Source organism: Oncorhynchus mykiss, chromosome 20 (assembly GCF_057628025.1).
Source record: "Oncorhynchus mykiss isolate SJ-2025 chromosome 20, ASM5762802v1, whole genome shotgun sequence".
Taxonomy (NCBI): Eukaryota; Metazoa; Chordata; class Actinopteri; order Salmoniformes; family Salmonidae; genus Oncorhynchus; species Oncorhynchus mykiss.
The window spans coordinates 10837057-10846286 of NC_143041.1; the positions used below are offsets into that span (position 1 = coordinate 10837057).

General features: G+C 40.1%; 1 long non-coding RNA gene across 1 annotated transcript; it reads right to left on the bottom strand.

The window, feature by feature from the left end:
• Positions 1-829: 829 nt before the first annotated feature.
• On the bottom strand, positions 830-8826 carry LOC149974382 (uncharacterized). Its single transcript, XR_016489307.1, has 3 exons — positions 8692-8826; positions 1098-1139; positions 830-964 (listed from the first exon to the last, which is right to left on the bottom strand). It is a non-coding gene; the product is annotated as an uncharacterized LOC149974382 (long non-coding RNA).
• Between the last annotated feature and the right edge of the window lie 404 nt (positions 8827-9230).

The window sequence follows — 9230 nt, forward strand, 5'->3', positions numbered from 1 at the left end:
AGCTCTGTGCTCCATGTAAGGTACTTCAGTGGTGGAAGTTAAACTACTAAAATGTGCAACCCGTCAGGCAGTAGTGGAAAAAGTATGCAAATGTCATACTTGAGTAAAAGTAGATACCTTAATAGAAAATTATTAAAGTAAAAGTCACTCATTAAAATACTACTTGAGTAAAAGTCTAAAAGTATTTGGTTTAAAATATACTTAAGTATCAAAAGTAAATGCAATTGCTAAAATATACTTAAGTGTCAAAAGTAAAAGTAAATTTATAATTCCTTATATTATGCAAACTAGACGGCATATTTTCTTGTGTTTTTTATTTATTTACGGATAGCCAGGGGCACACTTCAACATTAATTTACAAAATAAGCATGTGTGTTTAGTGAGTGCGCCAGATCAGAGGCAGAAGGGATGACCAGGGATGTTTTCTTGAAAGGGGGTGAATTGGAGCATTTTCCTGTCAAAATGTAACAAATACTTTTGGGTGTCAGGGAAAATGTATGGAGTAAAAAGTACATTATTTTCTTTAGGAATAAAGTAAGTAAAAAAACAACTTACTTCAAAGTATTTTTTACTTAAGTACTTTACACCACTGCTGTCATGCAACTCCCGGAAATACTTCCTTAAATGTTCCTATATTCTACTGACGAATGTCTGTACCTCCTCTCTCTCATCAAATGTCTACTGGTCAACAGAGGGACGGTACAGCATGGTCAGCATCCTTCCTTGACGTGACCTTAGTAGCGACCCTCTCACCTCGCTGACTTTCTCGGAGATGCAGTCATCCCCCAGCAGGCTGTCCAGATCGTCGGGGATCACGCTGCACTCCTCCATGTGCTCCGACACGGGGACAGAGTAGGGCATGCGGGGCAGGCCTGTACTGGGGCTACTGGGCTCGAGGGGTCATCGCTAACAGGGATGGGTGTGGCCAGAGGGGCGGGGATACACTGGGCGTTGGATAGATCAACTGGGAGGGATAAAGAACAAAGAGGAAGATGAGATCGAGCCATGGAGAGAAGGGAATTTGAGAGACACGCTAATGACAATGTCAAATAAATTTTTAAAGTTAAATGTTATGTTTTTATGGTGAACTGACATACCTGATGCAATGTCAGTCAAAGATTCTGCCCATTGGAGGACATCTAAAATAAGAGACAAGGCTTGGTTAATCAAAACATTAACCATTCACCCCTAATAAGAAAATGCCAATAACCACATTTCCACCCAGTTTTCATGCGAGTAAAGTCATACCGTATAAATAAAAATCAAGAGAGCTGTGATGGAAACAGGATGTTTTGGTAAAATGTTATAAATGAAGAAAGATCTTTTGTTCATTCGTGATCTTTTTGTGTCGGTAAAATGAAAGTGAAATGGCAGTGGAAACGCTTTTATGCAGAAATATTGATATAATAACCAAAATATAGGATTAAACTTAAAGTCACGCAATGATATGGTGTGGTCATCCCACTACGACTCGGGAAACCATGCAGTTAGGCTACAGATTAAATAAATTATGATGAACTTCACAGGGTGGTGAAAGTGCCCTTGATGCTCCTTTCCAATAAATATTGAGGCTCTTATTCTGGTGACATGATGATAGATCCAAAACGGCAGTCAAGTGTTTATTGCGCTGTCCCTGCAACATTATTTGAGCCATTTAGTTTACTTGTTTCTGACTGAAAAGTTGTTCCCGAAATCCCTAATTTGTTTAAGAAAAACATTCCACATTGCCTCAACCCTTGCACTCTTTACGTGAATCATGTAAGCATTGCATGCGACCAACAGGGCCTAACCTATAGCCGATCATAATCACATCAATAAATTGGTTATAAACTCCGAACACAGTAATGTCGACAGAAAAATGGATGCGGAGGACGTGAAAAACTAAATGTTTACTGGTTGCTCCGGAGGAAAAAGTGGAAGTCAGATCTGTGGAAGACATTTGACAGTTGTGGAAACTACTGGAGATCCAGAAAAAGGAGGGTATAGGAGCAAGTGTTGCGTGAGTATTGTGTGTGCCAAACAGATGCTGATAGACTACAATTATTATTTTTTTTGACCATTTGGAATAGTGTAAACACTAAATAAATGTGTAACAGAAGAATATTTATAAAGCCTTTATTACACCAGACTAAAAAACAGTTGAATGTATTTGTGAATTGTAGTTGATTTATTGTTTAGGTTAATTATTCAAAGCTCCATTTATCTAATTTTAAGGCAAAAATGCTTGATTTCATTTCGAAGCATGAATGCCTTGTATGCTGTGTGATGGCAGGAACGAATGAATGATTGATACAGTAGCCTATATATTGAAATATAAGCATAAGTAAGTTGAGGTGTTAAGACTAAACAAAACAGGCTCGTAGGCCTACTGCTCGATGGTGGTTATACAAGGCTGCTATACAACTCCTAATGATAACGGCATTGTTTTTTATAATGATCATAATAATAACAACAACAACGAGATCAAGAAAAAGAGGAGCGAGAACTGCATGCATATTATGTGTAACAAACAGGTGCTGTTAGATTACAATATTATTTTTCTGCCTGTTTGGAACAGTGCAAACAACATTAAATCAATTCTAAGCAACACCAGTCTGTTGTAGCGAAGAAAAAAAAAAAAGGCTTAATTACAGCATGGAAAAGACTAAAAACAGCCAAATCTGTGAAATTGTTTTATATGACATTTTACCGTTCCATGAGGCTTGTTGCTCACGGAAAACAGTAGGCTATTAAACAAACAGTCAAACAGGCAACAGAAGCAGGATCTGTCTTATTTCTGTAGATATATATGGATGATTTATGAAGCCAGGCACATTTAACAGTTACGCTATTGATTATAGACCTAAATAAGTTGTGGTTTGCCCTCTCCTCAATTTTCTTAGACATTTAGGCTAAGCCCTATTCACATGGGACAAGTATTATTTGAGAATGTTGGTTATGTAATAATTACCCCAGAATGTCCGTTATTCCAGAGGACGATTCGGACTGGATTCGTTTTTTCCCAAACTGCCCAGTAATTCCTAATACTTTCTCAATAAATATTGACAGTTGACGGAAGCATGGAGGTTCTTCTAGGCGTGAAGATATTTCAACAAGTCCAGGCGCTAACAGGGCTACACTGTCAACTCGAGCTCGATTCCAAAGTTTCTAAACCATACCAAACCATCTCTGGAATACAGTGTATTCGGAAAGTATTCAGACCCCTTGACTTTATCCACATTTTGTTACGTTACAGCCTTATTCTAAAGCGGATTAAATTGTTATTTCACCCTCATCAATCTACACACAACACCCCATAATGACGAAGTAAAAATATATGTTTTTAAACATTTCTGCAAAAAAACATCACATTTACGTAAGTATTCAGACCCTTTACTCAGTACTTAGTTGAAGCACCTTTAGCAGCGATTACAGGCTCAAGTCTTCTTGGGTATGAAGCTAAAACCTTGGCACACCTGTATTTGGGGAGTTTCTCCCATTCTTCACTCCAGATCCTCTCAAACTCTGTCAGGTTGAATGGGAGCTTTGCAACACATATATTTTCTGGTCTCTCCAGAGATGTTAGATCGGGTTCAAGTCCCGGCTCTGGCTGGGCCACTCAAGGACATTCAGAGACTTGTCCCAAAGCCACTCCTGCATTGTCTTGGCTGTGTGCTTAGGGTTGTTGTCCTGTTGGAAGGTGAACCTTCGGCCTAGTCTGAGGTCCTGTGCGCTCTGGAACAGGTTTTCATCAAGGATCTCTGTACTTCATTACGTTCTTCTTTCCCTCGTTCCTGACTAGTCTCCCAGTCCCTGCCGCTGAAAAACACCATAGGGATTAGAGGTCGACCGATTAATCAGAATGGCCGATTAATTAGGGCCGATGTCAAGTTTTCATAACAATCGGAAATCTGTATTTTTGGACACCGATTTGTCAGATTAAAAACATTTTTTTACACCATTTCATCTTTATTTAACTAGGCAAGTCAGTTAAGAACACATTCTTATTTTCAACGACGGCCTAAACGGTGGGTTAACTGCCTCGTTAAGGGGCAGAACGACAAATGTTCACCTTGTCAGCTCAGGGGATTCAATCTTGCAACCTTACAGTTAACTAGTCCAACGCTCTAACCACCTGCCTCTCATTGCACTCCACGAGGAGACTGCCTGTTACGCGAATGCAGTAAGCCAAGGTAAGTTGCTAGCTAGCATTAAACTTATCTTATAAAAAACAATCAATCAATCATAATCACTAGTTAACTACACATGGTTGATGATATTACTAGTTTATCTAGAGTGTCCTGCATTGCATACAATCAATACGGTGCGTATCGTTGCTCTAATGTGTACATAACCATGAACATCAATGCCTTTCTTAAAATCAATACACAGAAGTATATATTTTTAAACCTGCATATTTGGCTAAAAGAAATCCAGATTAGCAGGCAATATTAACCAGCTGAAATTGTGTCACTTCTCTTGCGTTCATTGCACGCAGAGGTCAGTGTATATGCAACAGTTTGGGCCGCCTAATTTTCCAGAATTTTACGTAATTATGACATAACAGTGAAGGTTGTGCAATGTAACAGGAATATTTAGACTAATGGATGCCACCCCTTAGATAAAATACGGAACGGTTCCGTATTTCACTGAAAGAATAAACGTCTTGTTTTCGAGATGATAGTTTCCATATTCTACCATATTAATGACATAAGGCTCGTATTTCTGTGTGTTATTATGTTATAACTAAGTCTATGATTTGATAGAGCAGTCTGACTGAGCGGTGGTAGGCAGCAGCAGGCTCGTAAGCATTCATTTAAACAGCACTTTCGTCCGTTTTGCCAGCAGCTCTTCGTTGTGCGTCAAGCATTGCGCTGTTTATGACTTCAAGCCTATTAACTCCCGAGATTAGGCTTGTGTAACCGATGTGATATGGCTAGCTAGTTAGCGGGGTACGAGCTAATAGCGTTTCAAACGTCACTCGCTCTGAGACTTGGAGTGGTTGTTCCCCTTGCTCTGCATGGGTAACTCTGCTTCGAGGGTGGCTGTTGTCGTTGTGTTCCAGGTTCGAGCCCAGGGAGGAGCGAGGAGAGGGACAGAAGCTATACTGTTACACTGGAAATACTAAAGTGCCTTTAAGAACATCCAATAGTCAAAGGTTAATGAAATACAAATGGTATAGAGAGAAATAGTCCTATAATTCCTATAATAACTACAACCTAAAACTTCTTACCTGGGAATATTGAAGACTCATGTTAAAAGGAACCACCGGCTTTCATATGTTCTCATGTTCTGAGCAAGGAACTTAAACGTTAGCTTTCTTACATAGCACATATTGCACTTTTACTTTCTTCTCCAAAACTTTGTTTTTGCATTATTTAAACCAAATTGAACATCTTTCATTATTTGAGGCTAAATTGATTTTATTGATGTATTATATTAAGTTAAAATAAGTGTTCATTCAGTATTGTTGTAATTGTCGTCATTATTACAAATAAAAAAATAAAAAATTGGCATCGGCTTTTTTTTGGGGTCCTCCAATTAATCGGTATCGCCGTTGAAAAATCATAATCGGTCAACCTCGAATAGGGATGGTGCCAGGTTTTCTCCAGATGTGACGCTTGGCATTCAGGCCAAAGAGTTCAATCACGGTCAGATTTATGAAGAAAATGTTTTATTTAATACATTTTAGAGTAAGGCTGTAACGTAACAAAATGTTGAAATATTCAAGGGGTCTGAATACTTTCCGAATGCACTGTACCTGTCCTGGCATTTTGATATTTGAGTGGGTAGAGTCAGAGGTAACGAAACTTATCTGAGGGCTTATGTAGGCCTTACGGACCATCAGGCCTAGTTATTTAGCCAGGTCCTGGGCCAGTTCACCCACCTGCCTGTCCTGTATGAGAAATAAAGTACATCCCATAAACAATAAGTTCAAATTAAATGTTTTATTCTAAAGAAATGCGAGTAACTAAAAGCATGTCGTAGAATAAATTAGATTCATCATTTTAATTGAACTATGGTTCCGGTGCTCGTGTGCCCTGTGGCCTTGACTTACAGTGCCTTGCGAAAGTATTCGGCCCCCTTTACTTTCAGTGCAGCAAACTCTCTCCAGAAGTTCAGTGAGGATCTCTGAATGATCCAATGTTGACCTAAATGACTAATGATGATAAATACAATCCACCTGTGTGTAATCAAGTCTCCGTATAAATGCACCTGCACTGTGATAGTCTCAGAGGTCCGTTAAAAGCGCAGAGAGCATCATGAAGAGCAAGGAACACACCAGGCAGGTCCGAGATACTGTTGTGAAGAAGTTTACAGCCAGATTTGGATACAAAAATATTTCCCACGCTTTAAACATCCCAAGGAGCACTGTGCAAGCGATAATATTGAAATGGAAGGAGTATCAGACCACTGCAAATCTACCAAGACCTGGCCGTCCCTCTAAACTTTCAGCTCATACAAGGAGAAGACTGATCAGAGATGCAGCCAAGAGGCCCATGATCACTCTGGATGAACTGCAGAGATCTACAGCTGAGGTGGGAGACTCTGTCCATAGGACAACAATCAGTCGTATATTGCACAAATCTGGCCTTTATGGAAGAGTGGCAAGAAGAAAGACATTTCTTAAAGATATACATAAAATGTGTCGTTTAAAGTTTGCCACAAGCCACCTGGGAGACACACCAAACATGTGGAAGAAGGTGCTCTGGTCAGATGAAACCAAAATTGAACTTTTTGGCAACAATGCAAAACGTTATGTTTGGCGTAAAAGCAACACACCATCCCCACTGTCAAACATGGTGGTGGCAGCATCATGGTTTGGGCCTGCTTTTCTTCAGCAGGGACAGGGAAGATGGTTAAAATTGATGGGAAGATGGATGGAGCCAAATACAGGACCATTCTGGAAGAAAACCTGATGGAGTCTGCAAAAGACCTGAGACTGGGACGGAGATTTGTCTTCCAACAAGACAATGATCCAAAACATAAAGCAAAATCTACAATGGAATGGTTCAAAAATAAACATATCCAGGTGTTAGAATGGCCAAGTCAAAGTCCAGACCTGAATCCAATCGAGAATCTGTGGAAAGAACTGAAAACTGCTGTTCACAAATGCTCTCCATCCAACCTCACTGAGCTTGAGCTGTTTTGCAAGGAGGAATGGGAAAAATGTTCAGTCTCTCGATGTGCAAAACAAAAACTGATAGAGACATACCCCAAGCAACTTACAGCTGTAATCACAGCAAAAGGTGGCGCTACAAAGTATTAACTTAAGGGGGCTGAATAAACCATCTCAATTGGGTTGAGGTCAGGTGATTGTGGTGGCCAGGTCATCTGATGCAGCACTCGATCACTCTCCTTGGTCAAATATCCCTTACACAGCCTGGAGGTGTGTTTTGGGTCACTGACCTGTTGAAAACCTAATGATAGTCCCACTAAGTGCAAACCAGATGGGATGGTGTATCTCTGCAGAACGCTGTGGTAGCCATGCTGGGTGAGTGTGCCTTGAATTCTAAATCAATCACAGACAGCGTCACCACAAAGCACCCCCACACCATCTCCTCCATGCTTCACGGTGGGAACCACACATTCGGAGATCATTCGTTCACCTACTCCGCGTCTCACAAAGACACAGTGGTTGGAACCAAAAAATCTCAAATTTGGACTCATCAGGCAAAAGGACAGATTTTCACCGGTCTAATGTTCAATGCTCATCTTTCTTGGCCCAAGCAAGTCCCTTCTTTTTATTGATGTCCTTTAGTAGTGGATTCTTTGCAGCAATTTGACCTTGAAGGCCTGATTCACGCAGTCTCCTCTGAACAGTTGATGTTGAGATGTGTCTGTTACTTGAACTCTGTGAAGCATTTATTTGGGCTGCAATCAGAGATGCAGTTAACTCTGACGAACTTATCCTCTTCCTTTCCAGTGGCAGTCCTCATGTGAGCCAGTTTCATCATAGCACTTGATGGTTTTTGCGACTGCACTTGAAGAAACTTTCAAAGTTTATGACATTTTCTGTATTGACTGACCTTCATGTCTTAAAGTAATGATGGACTGTCGTTTCTCTTTGCTTATTTGAGCTGTTCTAGCCAAATAGGGCTATCTTCTGTATACCACCCCTACCTTGTCACAACACAACTGCTCAAATGCATTAAGGAGGAAAGAAATTCCACAAGTGAACTTTTAACAAGGCAAACCTGTTAATTGAAATGAAGCTGTTTGAGAGAATGCCAAGCGTGTGCAAAGCTGTCATCAAGGCAAAGGGTGGCTACTTTGAAGAATCTAACATATAAAATAAATTTTTCCCGTTATCCACCCAGTCGCTTTAGCTTGTAACTAACGTTGGTTTCTCTTTGGTTTGTTTACTTACGTCTGATCTTCAACCAGCAGTGACACTACTTTAATATATATATATATATATAACAAGCCGTTAAATATATAAAATACATAAGAGTAGCTAGCTATATCAGCTGGCAATTCAGTTTACAGAACATATTCTTGATTAACGTTATTTATGGAGAGCCCATTTGCCTGCATCAAGGGACGGCATCGTAACACCGGGGCTAACTAGGTAGTTAGCTGGCTGGGTCAGTTCAAAATAACAGTGACAACTGAATAACAGATATACAGCTTCATAACTGTGATTTTGTAAATTTGTAAGGTAGCTAAACTGACTGGACATTAACGTGCTAGCTAAAGTTAGCTACTCACCGAAAACAACACCCCGCCCGACCTTGTTCTTCTCCAAAAACTGTTATCTAAATAACTTATAGAATATTAATCCTCCAGACACATATTCGTCCAGGGTAAATGGTTGTTGAATCTGGACGGAACATGTGAGAGTTTTTACCCCAAATTCTACACAGTTCTTCCCCAATGAAGTTGCGCTCAAATCAAGAGATGAGACGCTTGGTCCTGTAGAACTGCGGGTTGGTTGAGAGTGGCTATTTTCAATGTGACCACTAGGTGGCAGTTGTATTGACGAGCAAGAAGAGTCAGAGTTAACAAGAGTTTGTAAATACATGTTTATCATGTTCATAAATTCCTTTTTGATTGTTGAACACATTTTGAAAAAACCTGTGGGAAAAGTATTGATATTACACAAAAAGAGATGATGTATGCTGGTTGTTGGAAGCTGTTTACCAGGGCGGAGGAACCAGGGTCTTGCTCTGTACCTGTTTTACTGAGCTTCCTTCAGAAACAATTGGACTCAGGTCGCTCTGCCTCAACCTTGAAGGTGTATGCCTCAG